We start from the raw sequence: 22,507 nt of genomic DNA, 5'->3' as shown, positions 1-22,507 counted from the left end.
ATATACATACATATCAATATCAAATTTTCATATACATAACTTCAGATACACTGCTACAGCATACCTAATTTTCGATGAAATTTACCAAGTAGTTTTGGAGATTTTTGAGCCACAAAGTTATAAAACCTTTTGGAACAATAGAGCGTAACTCAAAAACGACTCATAAATATTCATCAAATTCTCAAATGCACAACTTCAGATTCACTAAAACAGCATATCTAAATTTTAATGAAATTGATCTAGTAGTTTTGGAGATTTTCAAGGTACAAATTTTATACATGAATGGTATTTTCGTAATATTCATACGTCAAAACGTAAAAAAAATTAAATTTCATCCCCCAATTCTATTTTTGACCGAAAATAATACCGTACTTTTCTTTAAAAAGTCAGTAAAACTGTTCTTTTATATAAAACATATTATTATGCAAAATTATTTACTATTCAGTAGTACACAAGAATCATGTTGGCATTAGATTTAAACAACTATTCTGACCTTAAAAGAGTTAGTAACTACACGAATACGTAAGTATGGACTACTTTGTGCTTTCTGAACTAAGATAATACGTATAAAAGTTTTTATTTTTTAATTTCTTTTCTATAGTGATTCTATACATTTACGTGTCATTTTAGTTAAGTATGAAAAATATTACTTTTTTTGGTTAACATGTTATAGGATGTATAAATTATTGTAATACAATAAGACTTGTTGATGGTTTATCTTAATACAAATTAATGAATGTTTATGTTAATTATTTTTTTCTTTTACCTTTCCTAATCATCAAGCAAACGTAGTCTCGTATGGAAAAATAGATAGTTTTGAAGTAGAGAAGTTTGATTCATTTTGTTTTATTTTACGTTAAAGAATTGAAAAATTCTTTAAGAGATATTTTAGGTCACGTTGAAACTAGTCAAGAAAAACATTAATTGGCCGGTTTTTTTGTTAGGATTATCGAAGCTCGAAGTTTTTTCGTTCAATATTTTGTTTTTCAACGCCTTACACTGCTTTTATAATCCAACCCTTTCGGTTTCATGGTTTGTGTTTCCTCACGGGTACTTGAGATGTAGTGATCTCATTCCGAGACGTCATAGGTCATTTCGAGATATAAATATTTGTAAATTTTATTTTTATATGTTTACTGTTAAAAAGGGTTACCGTATTTTTTTGAAACACTTTGCAAGTATATTTACAGGAAAATCATTTTAGTGGATTTTCAAAGAATTTGGAAATCGTTAATGCGCCCGGTCATGTTTCATATGTGTATGTGTGTAAGTATAAGATTTTTCTTTCGCTCTACCGGACGCAAATCTTAACCATTCTTGACAAAATTTGATAGGGTGATATAAACCTATTGGGAATAGATTCCTATTGATTTTCAAGCAAATCAGTTCGCAGGAACCGGTGTTAGAGCCAATAAACGGGATATTTTTTCTATTTTTTTTTTCGTTCTACTGGACTCAATTTTTTTACACTTTCTTTTATTTTCTTAAGAATAAATTATTTTAAGAAATAAGACTACTTGACGACGGGATGCGGCTGTTTGTCACCTTAATCTTTCGGTTACACCAGCTAGATAAAAGATAAGACTGATTTGATGCTTATCAACTGTTCTGTACAAAGCGTATGTAACACTGGTGAAGCATACAAAATAGCTTTATTTACACTGTTAATGGTAATATTTAAATAAATGATAATATATAATAAATTAAATGTTTATATGTTAGTAGAAATATATATATATTTTTTTTATTATTTAATTTTGATATCCTAATCGAGAAACTTAAACATTTAAATAATAATACTTTAAATATTTATTTTTTTATTGAATTTCAAAAGAATTTGTAGAAATCGCTCTTCCACCTAGTCAGATTTTGTAAGGGGGTTTGACTTTCTGACGGGGACCAACTTTTCTTAACGTTTTGGAGTCTCCTGAACAGGATTCTGTATTGTTTGTATGAACGTATTCTGCTTATTATGAATCTATAAGATTTTTTTGTCCGCTCTACTGGACGCAAAAATAAACCGATTTTGACGGAACTTGATAGGATGATGTAAACTCAGTAGAAATAACACCCTATTTACTTTCAAGCGAATCGATTCAAAGAAACCGGAGTTAAAGGCAAAAAAATCGTTTTCAAGGTTAATGGAAAATCCACCTTCTAATGCAGTTAATGAGACAGAAATTTTTTTCTTTGTTATTTATAATTATGCTCTTTATTAAAAAAGAATAATTATTAAGCCTATATAATGTTTGGAATCCTCAAATGAAGACTCCACTGCTTTCTTATAAAACAATCTTTTTCAGAATTAATTTTATATCTATTAATTTAAAAAAATCTGAAACGAAAAAAGTAAGCAGATTAATTAGGCAATACTTGAATAGTAAATTAAATTATTTTTTTCTAGGTGGAGTGGTTTCCATCTTGGAAAATGTACAGAAATAATAATCAAAATAAAACCAGATATTTGAAAAAATTAGAAAATATATATATATATATATATATATATATATATATACATATATGTTATTAAAATTAAGAAATATCCAGAAAAAAATAATGAAAATATACATATATTTTATTTTTAATAATCATGTTAACAAAAATACTTTTCATTATGATTTTTCTGAGCTACGAGATTAACAACTAAAAGTATTCTACTACTCAACTGTCTGCGTTAAATGGATCAACAAACAATAATTGAATGAGCCAACGCATAAAGTTGGTTCCACTAAAACGTACGTCACAAAGTATAACCGGTATGAGCAAGATTCTAACCGCCAAACCGGCAACCATAAAAATTAACTTGAGAAAGGAATTTGTCTACGTTATACAGTTCATTCTCAAGATCTAGTCCTTAATAGTCTACGCTTATTACATTCGATAGTATCAACTTAAGAATATATACAGTGTGTGACGGAGTTCTCCCGGGACTTTCATAACCTATTCTACTTCTGAAAATAATAGAAAACTTCATATAATCATATTTCCTAAAATGTTTCGTTTGCGAGTTACGGCTAGTGAAAGATTCGCTCGGATTTCAGCTTCCCTGGTGAAATGAGGTCGTACTGAAATTGTTAGGGCAATAATTAGAAGTAACTTAGTGATTTCTTATAGTTTTTATCTGAGAAATCGAATAAAAGGCCCCAGAACCTTATTTATAGTAGTCTTTGAGAAATTTGGAGTGAAAACAGATAAAATGGGGGTAGAAACCCCTGTTTTTTTTATGTTTGACGTATAATAACTTTGTTAAATGAATAATAAACAAATAAAACGTTTAAATCAAACTTGTACAGAATTTAGTTGTAAACAAATTAGCGTAAGATAAGTTGAATAAGGCAAAGAAAAGGTAAAAAAATTCGAATTTTATTTAGAAACAGTTCAGTACATTTGTCAGAAAATTACATATTTAATTTAAAAAAAACCAGATTCTTTTCTGGTGATACAAAAAATTTGGAAAAACAAAATATACGGTTAAAAATTTTAATAATTAGAAATTTCACAATTGAAAAATAAAATAAGTTTACAGCAAATGAATAAATATAAAATAGGTTTTAATAAATAAAATCGATTTAAAAGCCGCCCTAAAAAATAAAAAGTTTTCAATTCTTTCAAAATTTCTATTTTTTAAGTTAGCATTAAGTTAAAAAAAAAAAAACAACCATTTTACAAATTTTTATTTAACACCGATTTAAAAAAAAATAAATAAATAAAAAAATTTAAATAAGAATTGAAAAAGTGTAATATTATTTACATTTTTCCGAGATTTTAAAAAATTTAAAGTATTTAAAAAAAAAAAAAATCTTTTTTTGTAATATTTTTCTTGATAATCGCATCAACAATTAAAGCCATTGGCAACTTATCTGTGTACTATAACTGTACTGATAAACGTGTAGTCTTGAACAAACTCAGGCCGGCCATTCCTGAGACGTGTGGAGAATTGAAACTCAACCACCAAAGAACATTGGTATCCACAATCTAGTATTCAAATCCGAGTAAAAGCAACTACATTTACTTAATATTAAGCAATTACGAAAAAAATAAACGGAATCCCATGTTTCCATACATAAGAAAAAACATTTTTCCCCTTTGTATGGAAACTTATCGGGTTACATGTTCTTCAGCGGTGGAGGACACATATCAAATGGGAATTTAAAACAATGATAGTTATGGAGATCATATTATTATTATTTCCGATTATTCCTCTTTAGGAGAGCGCGTAAATTTCAGCCAGTCATGGCTTTACCTCCTTCTTCTCTTTTCTTTTCTTACTAAAACCTCTTCATGCGTTCATTATGTTTCTTCTTCCTCTCCTCCGTTCTATCCTTTCTCTTTTTTGCTCTTGTTCAATTTTCTTACTTTCAATTTCATCCCTAAATTTCTTCTTCTTTGATTTGATTTCAGCCCTTGAAATCATTTCTTCTTTGATTTGTCCTTGACTTCTGAGATGTTCAGCCGTTCCAGGTCATCTTATGTTTCTTTCAACCAAATTGACTTTAGTTTACTCGCCTTGACGATGTTGAAAATTTTCTTAGTGGGTCTATCTTCACCATCCTGCATAAGTGTCTGTAGAATTGTAGACGTCTTTTCCTAAACTTGTCGGTGATAGAGTCTGTGTTTTCATATAATTCCTTTGTGGGTCGTTTGATCCAGGTTTCGTCCCTAAGGACTGTACCATGGATTTTCCTGAGGACTTTCCGTTGTTGCTTCTCCTTTTCATTAATTTTTGTTATTTCTCTGATTATTGTGGTTTCTGCTGCATACAACGCCTCCGGCAATGCGTGGTTTCGCGTTGCGAGACACAGCCCTTTTGTTATAATGATTCCATTCTGTATAATATGGGTAGCATATCATATAAATAAAAATTGTTTTCATGCAAATAAAAAAAAACAACGTATTTTTCTACGTTTCGGAACTTACGGGACGCCTGTACTTTCAGATTGTATTTATAGACATGAATTCCTTTTATAAAATTATTATTATTTTTTTAATTATTCCATTTAAGTAATCTGGATAACAGCTAAAATTTTACCATGGAAGAAAGTTATTAAAAAAAGTAAAATAATTTATACGTGATTATAGGGATATTTCTACGTAATTTTCTCTTTACATGAATGTTATTTTTAAATTCGTAAATAAATCCCTATACTTTATTGTTTTAATAGCTTTTTACATCAACTTTTATTTTTAATTTTTTTTAATTCATATGATTTTAAGCTCTAAAATGTAGATAATTTTAAGCTTTATTTGTTTAAAAATAAAAATATCTTTAATTTAAATGAATACAAATCTAGAAACCTTTTTCATTGCCGTCAATAATTCTGCTAGTATTTTAATTTAAAAAGAAGAAAAATGTTTAGTAACTGGAAATATTGAACACGATTAATTTTAAAGCTTTAACATAGTAATAAAAAAAAAAAAAAACTAAACTAAACTTTTTACTAATTTTTTTTTTATTTCAATATCATTCATTTTTCCTTGTGCATTGAGATTGTTTTTATGCTTTCCGTTGTGGAAAGTTGACAGTTTGAGGCATGACCGGAGCAGTTAATTAGTCTTAAAATAAATGAATCCTAATTTTATTATTAGATATTAATTAATAATACATGCCAGGTGATACAGAATTATAAACCAAAAGTACACTTAGTACATGAATCAAGAATACAGCTGCTGTTGAGCTCAAATCAAAAAAAAACCGCATTAAATAGAAACTTCCAAAATATTAAACTAATAAATTATTTCTTCTTAAATGGATCCTTCCAAAATTGTTTGATTTCAGGTTTAAGCAGACAGACTTTTATTATTTACACAATATTTTAATAAAATTTATCGTTAAAAATAAATGTTTCCTTTAATACTTATTCGTTTTAAAAATATATTGCCTAAAGTAAGGTTTTTGTTTCTTTCTATAATGAAGTTTTTTTTAATGTTTTTAAAAAGAACAAGAAATACATTTTTAATATAAAGAAAAAGTGAAAAAAAAGAAAGAAAATAGGTGTATGTAATAAAAAAACCGTTGGGCGAGTTTAATCACATGATGGAGAGAGCTGAAAAAGCGTTGATAAAAAGTTACTTCGTCATTTCTACATTATTACATGTATACGGAACAAAGTAAAATCTAGATTAATCTTCCTTTTCAATTTTCAACCCTCCATAACAATAATAAATTATTAGATATATCTAAGGCATATTTATTTATATCATCAGAAAATATTAAAGATAAACTCCCAGAGTCTTTTTTAAATTAACCGAATGCAATAAAAAAAATATAAAAAAATATTGCGTAGTTCTGCACAAGAAGACAGACTTTCCATTAAATTTAATTTGTTTTTAATATTTTTTTTAAAATTTTGTTTAAATATTACTAACAATAGATATCGCAGATAAAGAAACGACAACGTTCCAAACTTGCAGGATCATAACGAACCATGCTTCTAACTTCCCCGCTCAAATTTTTCGAACTTAATTGAGCGTAACTCAAAAAAGACTCAATCAATCTTCATCAAATATTCACATGCACAACTTCAGATACACTACTACAGCATATCTAGATTTCAATGATATTGATTTTGTATTTTTGGAAATTTTCGAATCACAGAATTTTATACATAGCTTTTTAAATAAATAAATATATAAGGAAACCAAAATTTAAGTGAATTCTATATTCTTACTCCTCATAGCTCAAAATGTAAAGAAAATTCATTTTAACCCCTCCACTCCAAACCAAACAACCGAAAGTAATACTTCGAAAAATCGGTAAAAATATTTACACTCTAAAAAGAGAAATAATTACAAAAATAAAACGATTAATACTTTAATCAATACTACTAATATAAAAAAACGACTTAAAATACGTTAAGATTTAAAAAAATTAACTCTTCCTTACATTAGAACTTTCTGAAATATTTTTTTCGTTACATTTATTTTATTTAAAAAATCCAACATCAATTTTAACCTGATTTAATTTTCATTTATTTTTTAACATTCTGAAATATTATTTTCATTACATTTATTTTATAAAAAAAAACAATTACATAAATTTTAACCTGGTAATCAGTTATTATTTATTTAAGTGTAAAAAAAAGTGTATTGACGAATAAAAAATGGCTACCCTTATTTTTCTGTTTTATTTTTATCTTTTTCCTTATTTTTCCTTTGTTTAAATCTGATAAAAAGAAACTTTCTACGGGCTCATAATATAGGATAGCGAAATATTTATTATTATGTTTTTTTTTTTTTAATTTAGTTATTTGATACAACGTCAACTACAACCTTAATTTGCTCATTTACAGCTACTTATCAACTCTTTGTAATAAATTCTTTATCGAGTAAAAATTCCAAGCCTGATCGGAATGCGAATCCTAAACCTGTTGTATATAAGGCAAAGATTCTACTCACTTCCTCACGAAATCGCAGGAATGGAATTATTATGCAACATAAATATATATTAATATTTATCAGAAAAAGTTATAATAATATTAATAACGAATTATAACTCGTTCATACAGCTGTTATATTAGTTCAGTGACACGGATCAGTTTTATCAAGATTAACATATAATTTATTAAATGTTTTAAAGTTCTACAACAGGCAAGTAATAATGTAAGAAAATATTGAATAAGTACGTTAAAGCTATTTATACAATTAAAAAGATTAAATACTAATTTTAAAATAAATATTAGTTGGTCAGTAAAGAATCTAAATCGAATGCAATGAAAAAAAAACGATTTTTTTCCAAAAAATTTTCCAGAGCATTAGGCTATTAAAAACTATATGAGTTATATAGTTTAAAAACTATATGATGCCAAAAACTATTAGTGTAATCTAAAAAGTACATTAAAAATAAACACACGATAATATCTTAAGTATTCATTTTCCTCATGCTTTAAAAATAGACCCCCCTCCAATAATCTGATTTAACAAGTTTTCATAATGAGTAATGCAATAGATTTAAATGACTATTTCCCCCTCTTAATAAATGGTAACGTGTAATTTACTTACTTTATACTCTAATGAGATTCTTACTTAATCTTAATATATAATGCATTTTATACACTGAACGCAATTCAAACGGATTACGTCTGATGAAATGAAAATTGACAATTTATAAAAATAAAACCAATAAAATATCTTCAATAAAGGAAGAAAATATAGATTTTGTTATTTACGTTCTAAAGTAGTTAAAGCTATATTCTATAAAACCACATTTTACCTGAATATTATCTTTACTAATGAATCCGGTACCTCTATGGAGCGATAAATTAGCTTCTAAATATATTGAGAGGCAAGATTCGCATATTAAACATTTTTATTGAGTACCAATTAAAATATCATTCCAACCGAAATTGACATTTTAATTGGTGCTCAGTCAAAATGTTCAGCTTGCGAATCTTACCTCTCGGTGTATTGAGAGGCTAGTTCAACGCACCATAGAGGTGCCGGATTATCAAATATATTTTGAATTATTACATAATGTTTATTTTCGAATTATTATTTGTTTATTTTAGTATTTAAGTGTAGAAATTTTACAATGATTTTGTCTGAATATTAATTTGATATTACATTATTGGTTATTCTTTAAGAATACATTTTTAACTAAATGTCCGTTTGTTCTTGAGAAAGAAAGTAACATAACATTAAGAACTAATTACATATGACATCCAATTAAAAGAAGAAATGACACACATGCTTCCATGATCGAATACTTCCCTCTAATTTGTAGTTTTGTCTTTAAAATATTCTAATCATTCTCTTGGGTGAATCTGTTAAAAAAAAATATTTATATCCATTTTGAACATTTAATGTTCAAATGTTCGTTTTATACATTTATAATCTGCTCTAGAATATGTTTGAAATAGTTCTTATGACTTGAATAAAGGTACAGAAGATTATCTTAGTATAACTAAAGTTTCTTTGTAAAACTAACAGTTAATTTTTATTTATACCATACTTAACACATTCCTAATATTTTAAATCCAAGATAAGAACTTTTAGTTATCCAAAAAAATTCTTATAAAAATACTTATAAAAAAATTCTTATAAAAAAAGTCTTATAAAAATACCCCCAACCCGGGGGGGGAGGGATGATGGAACTGTCAAAAACAATTTCTATTCATGTTTTGTAAAGTACGAGGGACGGCTGAAATGTAATCCACATTGAAATGTAACGGGAAAACTCATCTAACCACACTCTCTCATTTTCCATTAGTAACCATTATTGAGCCGAGTACGCCTAAAACAACGCTTAGCTACTGAATTTTTAACAGCGGAAAACTGAACGATATTGACATTCATCGTCATCTAAAAGCCGTTTTTGTGATAAAATTATTGATTGAAGTACTGCTGTGAATACGTGGAGAATGGACAACAAAATTTTGTGCATCAAAACCCGGTAAAGCGAATATTTAGCAGTGGTCGACCAGTTTCTGTGACCGATGGGAAGCAACAAAAGGAGGTGAATGAATCGATTCAAAACGGCCGTCGCATACACAACAACGTAACGTCACCCGCACAGGCATATCGAAAGAATGGGTCGGGCAAATTATTCCACAACTTGGTTACCGTAAAATCTTCTTCTTTTTTTTTCCTGTTTAGCCTCCGGGAATTACGGTCAAGTATTACTTCAGAGGATGAATGAGGATATGATATGTATGAGTGTAAGTGAAGTGCAAGTGAGTGTAGGCTTCTACAGTCTCAGGTCGACATTTCTGAGATGTGTGGTTAAGTGAAACCCAGCCACCAAAGAACGGCGGCAGCTGTTAAATGATCGAGACACGTTGTGGGCCCCCTTTATAGATTACTCACAATGGAGGCAAGGCATCAAGACCGAGTCCCGGCCGCTAGGGTGGGGTTCAGGAACGACATAGTCGGGCCTGGAGACCTTGCCCTAGGGATTAGAGACAGGCACTGAAACTCTCCGTTAGAGTGGATAATCCCCTGAGCTGTGCTATGCTTCACGGTGAATCCAGCCCAGCCCTGGGGGTAGGGAAACAAGCTATAACAAAAAAAAAAACCACTAAAGACCACCGGCATCTGCGATCTACTATTCAAATCCGTATAAAAGTAATTATCTTTACTAGGATATGAACGTTGGAACTCTCTACTTCGAAATCATACCGTAAAATATAATAGCGGTGGGTGTCACGCAAAGTTATAGAAAGGTAGTTGTGAAACTTTGGTGCTAATTTTAACTCAGCAGAAGAACAGTGAAGAATGGAATACCGACTCTATGGTTTGCCACAATCAGCAAAATTCAAAATACTCTGCAAAAATAATTCTCTTGTCAGTGTTATCTTTTTTCCTGGGCGCATAACGAAGTGTCGTTGTCAGCGCCTGGATAAGATATTTATGTGGTAAAATATAAAGTAATATATAATATACAAAAATATAGTAAATAAATATTAAAAATTAAATTAACTCAAAAAATGAATAAAACCACAGTGAAATGATACATTAAAAATCTAAATTAAAACAACAAAATTACCAACTGCTCTACGCCAAACAGTATAAATAGCTGAAAGCTACTACTGAATACTCAAATATCTAAATATAAAGTGAACGGGCCTGAGAAATCGTAAAAGATTAGATAACATTGTTTCATTGTTCCCCAGCGTACTTCGCATGTCAGTCCCTAGTTTAAACTTGCGACGCAATGCCGCATAAAAGATACAATCCATAAGGATATGGTGCACAGTTCGTCGGCACTCGCAGCGAACACACACGGGTGCATCTGTTTGTGTTATCAGATATCCATGAGTGAGCCTAGTGTGCTGTATTCGCAAACAGCAAATAATAACCTTCTCTCGACGGTAATTTTTTGCACGAGGAGCTCCACGTCAGTGTTATAGAATTCCAAACATTGTATTTGAGTTATTACGTAGAAGCCGGATCGTTATAAATTCAGTGTTTGATAGAGAGGTTAAAACAATAAGATGTATGTGTCATGTTCGACAATCCACGAAGCCGGTGATTCTGCAACACGATAACGCTCGGCCACATCGTATGCAACCGCTGTGGCTCTTGTAAAATTGGAATTTGAACCTTTTCTACACTCTCCGTACTCAACAGATTTGACTCTAAATCTGGTGAGTAATAAACAAATGAAAATGAGTAGTGTACGAAAAGATTATTCTCTCTGTAATGACTCTCACCTTCTGCAACGGTGACTTTCACTAGTCACTTCTTTCCGCAAGGGAAAGATTTATTAAGGGTATAATTGGGTAATGAACTAAAGGATGCAATGAGGTTGTGGGTCAAGGAAAGATTACCAGTATTCTTCTTTGACGAAATGAGAAAATTAGTTCTTACCGTCAGAAGAAGTGTGTGGCTGTAAATGATAAAGTAAATATACAGTAATATGAAAAAATAAATGAAAGTTTTGTAGCAAGTAAAATGTACTTTTATGCCTCCTTCATTCATTCATTATATCTCCTTTCATTTGCGAGCTATGAGCGATTGTGTATTACATTTCAGCTTCATATATTAATTCATAGTAAATAATAAAGGTACATGCATATTAAAAAAAAATATTTTTTATTATAGTCGTATTTTACACTTACTATTGTTATTTATTTTCAAAAAATCAATTGACTCCAGTGGTTAGGCTTTTCAAACCATTCTGCAACAAAAAAAAACCGTCATAATGCTATTAATACTTCTTATTTCTATTATAATATAATTTACAGATAGTAATCAAGTAAATATCTAATAGTAAATTATTTAAAAAATGAAAAAAATACATTTAATTTATTTATATAATCATTTTTTTACAAATGTAGTTAGCATTATTATAAAATAATATAGGATAAATACGACGTGTGTGTGTGTGTGTGTGTGTGTGTGTGTGTGCAAGAGACAGAGAGAGAGAGAGAGAGAGAGAGAGAGAGAGAGAGAGAGAGAGAGAGAGAGAGAGAGTGAGTAGAGTGTTTATAAAGTATAGAAATTCTTAAATAAATTTTCAACCGTTAAATGTAGAAACTGAAATTTAGAAAAATCCCCTACTTCAAAACGAACTACTTTTTTCAATACCAGACCACACGCAGAGGTGATAATCTTTTCTCTTGGGTTGGGTGGAAAATATTTTAAATGGAAAGATTTTTCTTTTTAAATTATGTATCTTGTAGCACGAAATACAGAGTGACTTTTTAGTCCTATTACCCAATTTTAAATGTAACTTAAGAAAGGGGAATTTAGGTGGAATAAAAAAATGTATTTGTTACTTACAAAAGAGATTTAATAAAAAGTTATTACTTACATAATTGCTAAAGAATATGCTCAAAATGCCCACCCCTTGCGGTTATACACGCACGGACTATTTTCAGCATATTAGCAAAAATCTTTTAAAGAGTTGCATTGGAAATATTCGTGGTTAAGTCTGTAATATTGACTTAAAGTTCATCAATAGTGTGAGGATTGTTTTTGAAGTCCTCGGACTTAATGTAGCCCCACAAAAAGTAGTCAGGAGATGTGAGGTCTGGGGACCTTGGAGGCCATAAGCCCTTGCTTATTATTCGATCATCAAAGAACTCTTGCAGAAAATTCACGGTTTCTCAAGACGTGTGGCATGTAGCGCCCTCTTGCTGAAACCAGCAATACCGTTCTTGAGGTTCGAGGAGGGACACAAATTGGCGCACAATATCCTGTATACTTCGTTTACTGTCTGTTCAAAGAATACGGGTCCGACTATACGATGACGAGATATCCCACACCACACACCAATTTTTTCAGGATGCAAAGATTTGTCTGGTAAAGCGTTAGGATTTTCAACCGCCCAAATTTGACAGTTTTGACTGTTCACATAACCGTCGAGATGGATCCAAACTTCATCACTAAAGAACACTGTGTTTAAAAATTCGATTCCTTTATCGTTTGCGAGAGACCTAAACCGACGGCAATATTGGAATTGCTTGTTTAACCTCGAGGCTGAAGCTCTTGGACTAATCGTACGCGATACGGACACAATTTCAATTTTTTAGCGGCTTTCTGAACACTCAAATATGACAAACCGACTTGCGTGGAAAGTTTTCGTAAACTTTTTCGTGAAGAATTGAGAAATCTTGTTTTCACATTCTCTAAAACGTCATCTGTCAAGCGAGTTGGTTGACCGCTACGTTTTCTGTCGCAAATACTACCTGTCTCTCGAAATCGGTTTGCTAGCCTAGAAATTGACATTTTTTCTGGCGAAGGAACACCAACAAATTTAATTTGAAATGATTCTTTTATACTCGCGTACGATTTCGTAGCAAAATATTGTTCAAGAATGAAAACTCGTTGTTCTATGGTAAAAGACATTCTGTTCGTAACACGACCGGAAACGGCACAAATGTTTACACAGCTCAAGGAGAATCAACTCACACTGTCGTATCTATACCGGTTGAGTAGCGCTACCAACTTTGTGTAACAAAACAAAATTCCCCTTTCTTAGAAAAAAATTACCAAACATTAACAATTGGGTATCAGGAGTAAAAAATCACCTTGTATTATAAAATACAATGAGACACAATAAAAATCTCCGAATTACGACATATCAAAAGAAAAATGGAGACCATTTATATTCGGTTACATGTATAGATAGATTTTAAAAAAGTAAAGGTATTACTGAAAATTCTAAGTTCACTAAAGGAAAAATTATTTACTTTTACTTTCCCACTTAACACTATAGCAAAGCTATAGCTATAGAAGGTATAAAAGTATGGTAATCGGTCCAATTTGGACACTGACGGTTTTTACCTGATCTTTACGTTCTGACACCTAAGGACCTCTAAAAAATCTGATGTGGACATCAAATCACTTCCTTTTACGCCTATTAAATTACATACACAAACTTTTAGGTAGATTTCATAAGGAAGCTACCTAATGGAATGGGTACCATGATTCGGTTTCCGGAAAATTTCGACATATCTTCGTGTTTCATATCCCCCAGACCACAAAGCCACCGTCAGCTCAATATATATATATATATATATATATTTCACTTTCTTGCGGACACGATAACTGCCGAAATTTTGCGCCAGTCAGTTTCAAATTGTTCCCTAAAAAACATTCAACCCAAAATGTTGGTAGAGTTTGTTAAAGGCCAAAATCGAGCCATAGGGGTGGAAATGGGGTGGCTTTTTCGAAAAAAAATATTGCTATAACCTTTTTAATAAGTAAAATATCGAATTCGTTTAAAGTTTCTACTATTTTTTGGATAAGGGCTTAAAACTTATGTAAGTAAAGTTTTTATATCACCAACCATTGGGTCACGGGGTGGAAAAATAGGGTTTCGAAGACAAAAAACCATACCTACCTTAATAGGCACAGTATCAAATCAGTTTAAAGTGGTCGTTAGTCTTCTAAACATTATCTAAAACTTTTGTCTCAAACAATTTTTTATATGATCAATCCTTACGGCCAGGGATGACCAAAATATTGCTGAAATTGTAAGATGGGGCTTGTCATATGCTAAACATATGAAACTTTTTTTCACATGCAACCTTTGTCGTATTGAGTAAATTTGATTTTTTTCTTAATTTCTAGGTAGAAATTTTTTTATTCCCTCCTTAGCACGGTGAAATCTTATTTTTCAACTTTTTTTTTAAATTTAATTATATTGATTTATTAATAATTATTAACCTCTGATTGTAAATGGGCAGCTTACACTTTAATATATGTGCATCACTTTATATTTAAATGACTTGAAAATAATGACGTTATATTTCATAATTAAAGGCCCGATGTTTAATATAAACGAGGTCATGGTTTTAAATGAACATTTATTCAAAATTAGTAAAACATCTTTAATAATTAAAAATAAATTATTGTTTTTATTTTTATGTAAAATATCTATTATTCAAACTGAATGAATTATCCAATTTTAAGGGGTTGTAAATGGGTAAAACCACCAAATTACAATTGTTTATTTCATTATATAAAATAAAATAAATGTACATAAAGTTTTATTTCTTTAATAATTTCTGATATTTTTTATTATTGCTATTATTGAATTATTATTTATCGAATTTTTTTTTTACAATCAGAGCTTAATAATTATTAATAAATCAATATATTTAAATTAAAAAAAAAGCTAACAAAAAATATATCTATATCAAGTCGAATTCGAATCGATGTGCCTTCCCGTTGTAAGACCCAAATATTTCATTAATTAAAATCTTATTTAGCTATAACTCTGGAACCAATGAATGTACCATTTATGATACATCGTTGAAAAGCTCTCAATTAGGGCGTATTATTGCAGTTAAGAAACAATACAAAATCCAAATGTTTTTCGATTTTGAGATTTTTTGCAACTTTTATTTCAGTCGATTGCAAACAAAAGGGGAAGTGCACAACTAGATGTTACAACAGTCCTAAATTCAAAATTTCAACTTCCTATTGCTAATCGTTTTGTAGTTATGCAAGATACATATGTACGTACAGATGTCACGCCGAAACTAGTCAAAATGAATTCAGGGATGATCAAAATGGATATTTCCGTTGAAATCTGAAATTTTTCGCGATCACAATACTCCTTTCGCCTATTTTAGTCTTATTTTTCTTAGGCACATTTGTTAACAATTAATATTAATATTTCCATAAAAGGTTTTTGCAAAATCGCACCTGCACCTCAAATAATTTTCTAAATAACTAGCGGCTAAGTGGGTACAGTGATTCATTAGTACTCCCTCTCACCACAAGGAGCGCTAGTGTAGCACAAACGTACAACTGCTGTAGTTGTCTTCTGTGTTTAACGTGACAGGTGAGCGGTAAAATTAAATAAATGAATAATAGTTTAAGTGTAAAAAGTATTTACAGCGGCCACACTCCCGCGAATTAAATACAGTATGCGTGCGCTTTAGTTAGAATCATTGAATTAATTATAGCAAAAATATTATATTTAAATAAAATGATAAATTAAGTTATGTGTGTAAGCCGTGCATCAGAAAAAAGACGCGTGGCGGGAAAGTCCTACAACTGTGTTGTCAGCTTTTTAATTCTTTTTTGTAATAAAATAAAGTTATTCAAAACAATTATCTAATAATATGTATTTTTTTACATTTTCATATGATGGCAAATTTCTGCAAACCTACATTTTGATGAAACTTTAATATGACAAATTTATTGCGCAGTTTGTACAAATTTTTTCTTTCCGTACTTTAAATTTATATTTGAAACTGTACGAACGTTTATCAGATCTTATATCGAAGAACGTCTACTAAATTAAATTTAGAGAAAGAATTATTAGTTAAAGTTATTTTCATAGACTTTGTGTCTCGGAATATTTTCTCATGGTGAATTCGCCCTGTATCTTGAAACCTTAGTTTGTTATTAATGCTTAATCTTGTTCAGCTTAGAAAACACCTGTAGGCGAGTTAAGATCTATCATGTAAGTGCCGAGTGTCGCTCGGCAAGAAAGCTACATCCTACACTCCTGTTTATCTAGTTTGTATATAGTTTGGATTGTTATCGAAGATTCATGAAATTTTTTTTTTTGTGGGAATAGAACAATTCTACAGAATAAAAGAGAAGAGTATACTCTCCAATCGATCGTTTTGAATTTATTGTTTTATCTTTGTGGTGATCTCTTTTTTTTCTCATATCAAGCGGCCTGTTTCACTAAGCTTAGTTAAAGTACTTAACAATACGTTTTTGGATATGTAACCAAGAAGTATTCTTTAAAAATGTTATATTTATTTCTTTTGTATTTAAAAAAAAAAAAAAAGATAAAAGAGTTTAAAAAACAAACCAATTTTAAAATAGTCAAAAAATAAAAACGATATTACCGATAACAAAATAACTGACTGTACCACTATATTCAAAAGTATGAAGGGTTAATTTTACAGTAAATTGACAGACTAATGCATTCGACAGTTAATCATGATCACAGAACAAGTATTATGTATTTTTGCTAAGTTGTATATTAATAACAGAAAGAGATAACCAGAAGCACATTTACTATAGTGAGCATTGGTTAGAGCACATCGATATGCACGACCTAATTCCGATTTCCCAAATTTGCAGATTTGCGAGTTCGGATATATATATATTTATAAATGGCAGAATGTGCTCATTTGTGCGCAGACTCAATCACACATCAAATTATATATATCTTTCATGTCCAGAGGATGTCATACTAGAGAGGAAAGGAAGTGAAGGTATTGACAAATGGTAAATTTAACATCAGTGTAGCGTCAGAACCATTTGTGTGTTTAGGTCTCTCTCTTTCGATAAATATATATATATATATAGTTATATGTTATGTACATATTATGTCATTTTGGTGTGTGTGTGTGTGTGTATGTGTGTAAATATATATATATATATATATATATAGCAAAACAGTCGATAGTAAACATCAAAACCGACCAGCCGTTAGAACAGCTATTCTGCTATGCTGTTCACAGTACAGGTTAAAAAATCTGCATTAATTTACATTTGCTTATAATTGAATTTGAATAAACCTATCATTCGTTGTATTTTGCTCAATTAATGGATCGGATGTTGTCTCAAAATTGACAATATGGAACACGTTAGACAAAATGTCAAAATTTCTTGTAACATATAGTTATGTTAAATAATATCTTCATATAATTTATCACGAAATACATTTTATTTTATTACTTTCCCATGTATGTATGTCTTATATATTTAAAAAATTGGGCTTAAAATATATTTCCAATTTGTGTGGCCGTTCTACTGAACGGAATGGACTGATTTCTTTCTTTTTTTTTATTCTGCTAGGAATGACCCACAAATATATTAGCAAGTGTCATCGAACCCCAAACTTGAGTATCCTCTGAAAAAACCTAAATAATTCCTTATCCATTCCTTAATTGAGGAATTTTCCGAGGATATTAATCACAGAAAAATCACTTACAAGGTCCTATGACGCTTGATGACATATCTGTTGGTCATTCCGAGCAGAATAAAAAAAAATCAGCCCGATCTGTCCAGTAGAATGTTTGAACGGACTGTAAATATGTTTTTAGCACCCATTTTACCTGTGGTAGGAAAAGAAAGTGAAATACAAAGGGGTTGACGATGAGACGTGTTGTAAATGGAAAAGGTCTTCAGGCGATTTTTTAAAAATATATAACATTATTTTGTAATAATAACGCTGTGGAGCACTACGGGTCCGCTTGTTTTTAGGTGATTTTTTTTAAATACGAGTATATAACAACGCTATTTTGTAATATAACGTTGCGGAGCAGCAAGAAGCCACTAGTTTTAAAAAATAATACATCTTTAAATAATAATGTAAATACATTTTTTTTTTTTAAATAATAAAGGTTTAGAGAATTTTAGAGAGGATCTTCATTTTTCTGTTAAAACTTTAGTGTCACCTTTCTTTAAATAATAAATTTAATATCTTTGAAAAAAAATTGTTTTAGAAATGTAAAAAAATGCATCAATTTATGACAAATTAAAAAGTAAGTATATTTATTCATTATCGGATGTCTAGATGATGGATGAAATTCATTATCCATTATCTGGATAATGGTTTTATTTCTTTAACTGTATTTTAAGTTAAAACTTTTATTGAATTGTTTTGTCTAAAGTATATTTTAGTTAATGGTTGATTTATGGCAACCAGAAGCCGTATACTTCATGAGAGAGATGTGCATTACATCAACGAACGCCTCCTGAAAAAACTAGGGGCAAACCTTTCATATCGGAAATTGACGAAAGCGTACTTACGTAACAATGAATAAAATAATTTTGCATGAGTGCTTTCTACAACAATTAGACATTGACAGAATTTGCAGACAGAAAAAGAATCCTTCCGACAAATTATTCTCGACCGACTCCCCATTAGTATTATTACGGGTAATATATAAAGGAGGTATCTATTATTTATTCCAATTCATAGCGATCTTTTTGTACCATTATTCTTGGATCGTAATATTTTTAAGTTAACCGTTGATATCAAACAGAGGTAACATTTAGATTCGTATTTAACCTAGTTTAACTGACGAAACAAGTCACGGGCGACTCCTTCGTAAATATTTATCTTGTCATCAGATTTTTTTTTTTTGCCTTTAATCTATTAATAACGTAAGTAAATATTAGAAAACGAATGTATAAAGAGAAACGAAAAAAATGCATTAAAATACCGAACTAAATTAGTTTACACATAATATCGTACAAGCAAAAGAATGGTTATTTTAATTAACCATTATTTTCAAGTAAGATTATACTCATCGCATATTTCTCCTATACCTAATTCAGTCAGCTACAAGTAAACAGACTTGTGCGTATGAATGTTCAGGCGGCCGATTCACAAGTATCTCCTATAAATCCTGATACATATAAAAGAAATTACGCGACGTTAATAATCAGTACCAAGCGCTATTATATTTTACAAAAATTATACATATAGTTTACATTTAAATAAATAAAGACATGTTAAATGATCAATAAATTTTTCTTACCTTGTTCGGCACATCTGATATTCCAAGGGTATTTTATTGTTTACTGTTAACAGTTGAGTTTTATAAGAGTTAAGAAATTTGCTAGAAATCGGTAATACTGTCAGTATTCAATGATAGGCTCAATCTTTTTTTTCTATTATATTATCCAATTCCCAATAACTGGGTTAAACAGTATCCGTTACATTTATTATACATTTTTCTTGCTGATCCGTTTTATCGATGGCTTTTAACTATAAATTTTTAAAATCACATATTTTAAAAGTAGTATTTTCTGACGCTACCTAACTTGTGATTTGTCTCCAAATTAATTCAATCGGGTTGAGTTCACAATGATTGGGAGATAATCGAAGCACGGTTTTATAACTGGATCTTCCTAACTCATCAATTTTATACATATTAAAATTACTTTTAAAGTGTGAAACTCTATACAGTAATTATCTTAAATTTATTTTCTTCAAAAGTCACTCCTTTTGAACTAAGCTACATTTTGATATCATTCTTTTTCCAAGACACGGCTGGAATATTTTCCTTCTTACATGAATGATAATAGTTGTTTAAGACAATAACCGATTATCTTCCAGAAGAGATAACACAGCGCTAAACCATTTCTCAAAAGACGCGCATATCGTTATGATAGTGTCCTGTAGATTTAGATTCAAAAATCTAGAGATCACCTTTGACAAACCCGGTATCTCTTAGTGTTGTATATACATATGGCCGCGTTGTGAATCGGCACTGATACATGTGACGTAAATCGACAGAATCATGACTAAACACAAAGGCAACGTTTGTTTATTCTTCACTGTATAAGCTAAATGGGTATGAACTAAAGTAAGAGTTGAGTAAGGGAATTAGGACTAAATTTCGTTGTTGCAAGCAACATTTTTTGGTGGTATAATGTGTTAATTTGCCTCGAATTTCGAGACATTCACAAAAATTGGCTGAATAAAAGAAGAATTAGGCGCGGGGTTCGTACTTCCGCGAACTCGGTTAGCTAGTTCAGAGGGAAACGAAGTAGGGCATTCAAGATGTCCAGACGAGGTCTACAGCGAAGGCAAAAGCTGAGTTAATAAATCACCGATGTAAATGTCTACCGAGGCATTTACATCGGTGGCATCCCAATAAGGCCAGGCTTATTACTATGAGTTGTAAAAAAGTCAGAGGGCGATAGACGACTCCCGTTAAAGCCAAACAGGGCTAAGAACGGGGGGGAGGGTGGCGACGGGAACGTCTCTAGGAGGGCGTCTTCCCATACAGGACTGGGATGTATAAGCTAACTGAATACAGTATAATTCGTATTAGTGCACGGTATAAACCACAACAAAGGAATTATTTTGTTTAATTTTCTCTGATACCAAATCTTAACTAAAATTTCGCGATTTCTCCTTTATGATTAGACTATAAACGAGATATATCCATACGTTTTATTCAATAAAAAGTTTATTGACTTTATTAGTGAATTCCATATTTACTTATAATGATACTGAGGAAATGAATTTCTTCTCTCTAGGTCATTAATTTATTATAAATTACATTACATTATTCAGCATATTAAATTATTAAAAAACAAAAACAAGATTGAACGCCATTACTGTTGTTAGTATTATTATTATAGTTATCATTATGATAAAATTTCCTTAGCAATATTTATTTAACAGTTTATTATAATCCAAACAATAAAATACGTAATCTATAAAAATTGTATTATTTTATGTTTACATAAATGTAATTTATTTATATATATAAAATAAACAATTATAATATTATCAACGTAGATTATTTGATTTATAACGTGTTAGTAATTAATATACAACTTCTATAATAAAAATATAAATTCTTTTTTTTAACGATAATTAAAGATTAGATATTTGATTAAATATTTATTAAAAATCTTTTATTTCAACACCTTTAGATTTTTCAACAATTATTTAATCTCTATTACGCTTTATTTTTATACGTACATTATTTTTTTACCTCATTTTTTACATTTAACGAAAGGATTCCTTTAGAAAGAAAAATATTATGCAATAAATTCGATGATATTTTGAGTTTTTAAATTTTAAAACGTTCAATCCCGATAAATTAAATAAAAAATATATATAAATATACATTTTACATCATAAAATCTTGATTAATTATACATAATATACTGGAAGTTAACAAAATATGGCAATATTTCAATGACTTGTTAATAATTAAACATATAACAAATCCTCTTACCTCGAATAAAATGTGAGACCATTCTTCTGTTCTCGCGATGGTGGGAGAGGAAGGCTTCTTTTAAAACTAGCTCTGAAATAATATTAAATGATGTTCATTTCACTTGGGGATGGCCGTAGCTCGATGTATTTTTAAAGGCAACACTTTCAATGCCCCATTTAAAATGATGTCACAACAGTACACTTTCCATTTAAAAATCTTTAATTACTTCCTCTCCATGGGGGAACGTGTGGGTAAAGCAATCTTATACGAAAAATAAGTTGTTTTGTAGTAGGAGCATACTCTAAATTTATTTATTTTTAATATCTCGCATTTTTTTAGTTATTTAATAATTAATGTACGCCACTAATTAAATTCATTGTTAAAAATATTATAAAAAAATAGTCGTCAATTTGTTTAGAGTTGTAGTAACCCGATGTTTTTTTAAATCAAAATTTTTATTTTTAAATCCCCTTTAAAATGGTCTGTCACAAACCATTTAAAATTATTGAGTTGCCCTCACTAGGGGGTCTCCTTTCATGCTTGAAGTGTAGTGGTTTTATAGCTTGAAAAAGATAGATCGTTTCGAGATAGGATTATTTGATAATTTAATTTTCTATGTTTAACGACTGAAAATAATTAAAGTTTTCCGTATTTTATAAACCCCTAGCAGCAGAGTATAATTATTTTTTTAATCTTATTTTTTCACAGAATTTCTTTTGTTTGTATTCTTTCATGTTTAGTTATTTCTAAATTCATTTGTTTCATCAGGATATTTTATTCTGAAATAAATTAAAAACGGAAATTGAAATATTTAAATTACAGCGAGATATGCTTATCATGTCATTTCAAGAAAAAAGATCATTATATTTATTATTTTAATAAAATGTATACGTTGTATT

The 22,507-nt window shown here is 29.9% G+C and overlaps 1 protein-coding gene across 1 annotated transcript in view; it reads right to left on the bottom strand.

The window, feature by feature from the left end:
* Window positions 1-22,507, bottom strand: part of LOC142329972 (lactosylceramide 4-alpha-galactosyltransferase-like) — a 280,005-nt gene that overhangs the window by 223,343 nt on the left and 34,155 nt on the right. The window contains exon 2 of the mRNA XM_075374957.1: window positions 11,556-11,614. The gene's annotated coding sequence lies outside the window, so the exon portion shown is untranslated. The remainder of the gene's footprint in view (window positions 1-11,555; window positions 11,615-22,507) is intronic.

Source organism: Lycorma delicatula, chromosome 9 (genome assembly GCF_047948215.1).
Source record: "Lycorma delicatula isolate Av1 chromosome 9, ASM4794821v1, whole genome shotgun sequence".
NCBI lineage: Eukaryota > Metazoa > Arthropoda > Insecta > Hemiptera > Fulgoridae > Lycorma > Lycorma delicatula.
Note: the sequence above shows the minus strand (reverse complement) of the source record. Positions and strands in the feature narration are given on the sequence as shown.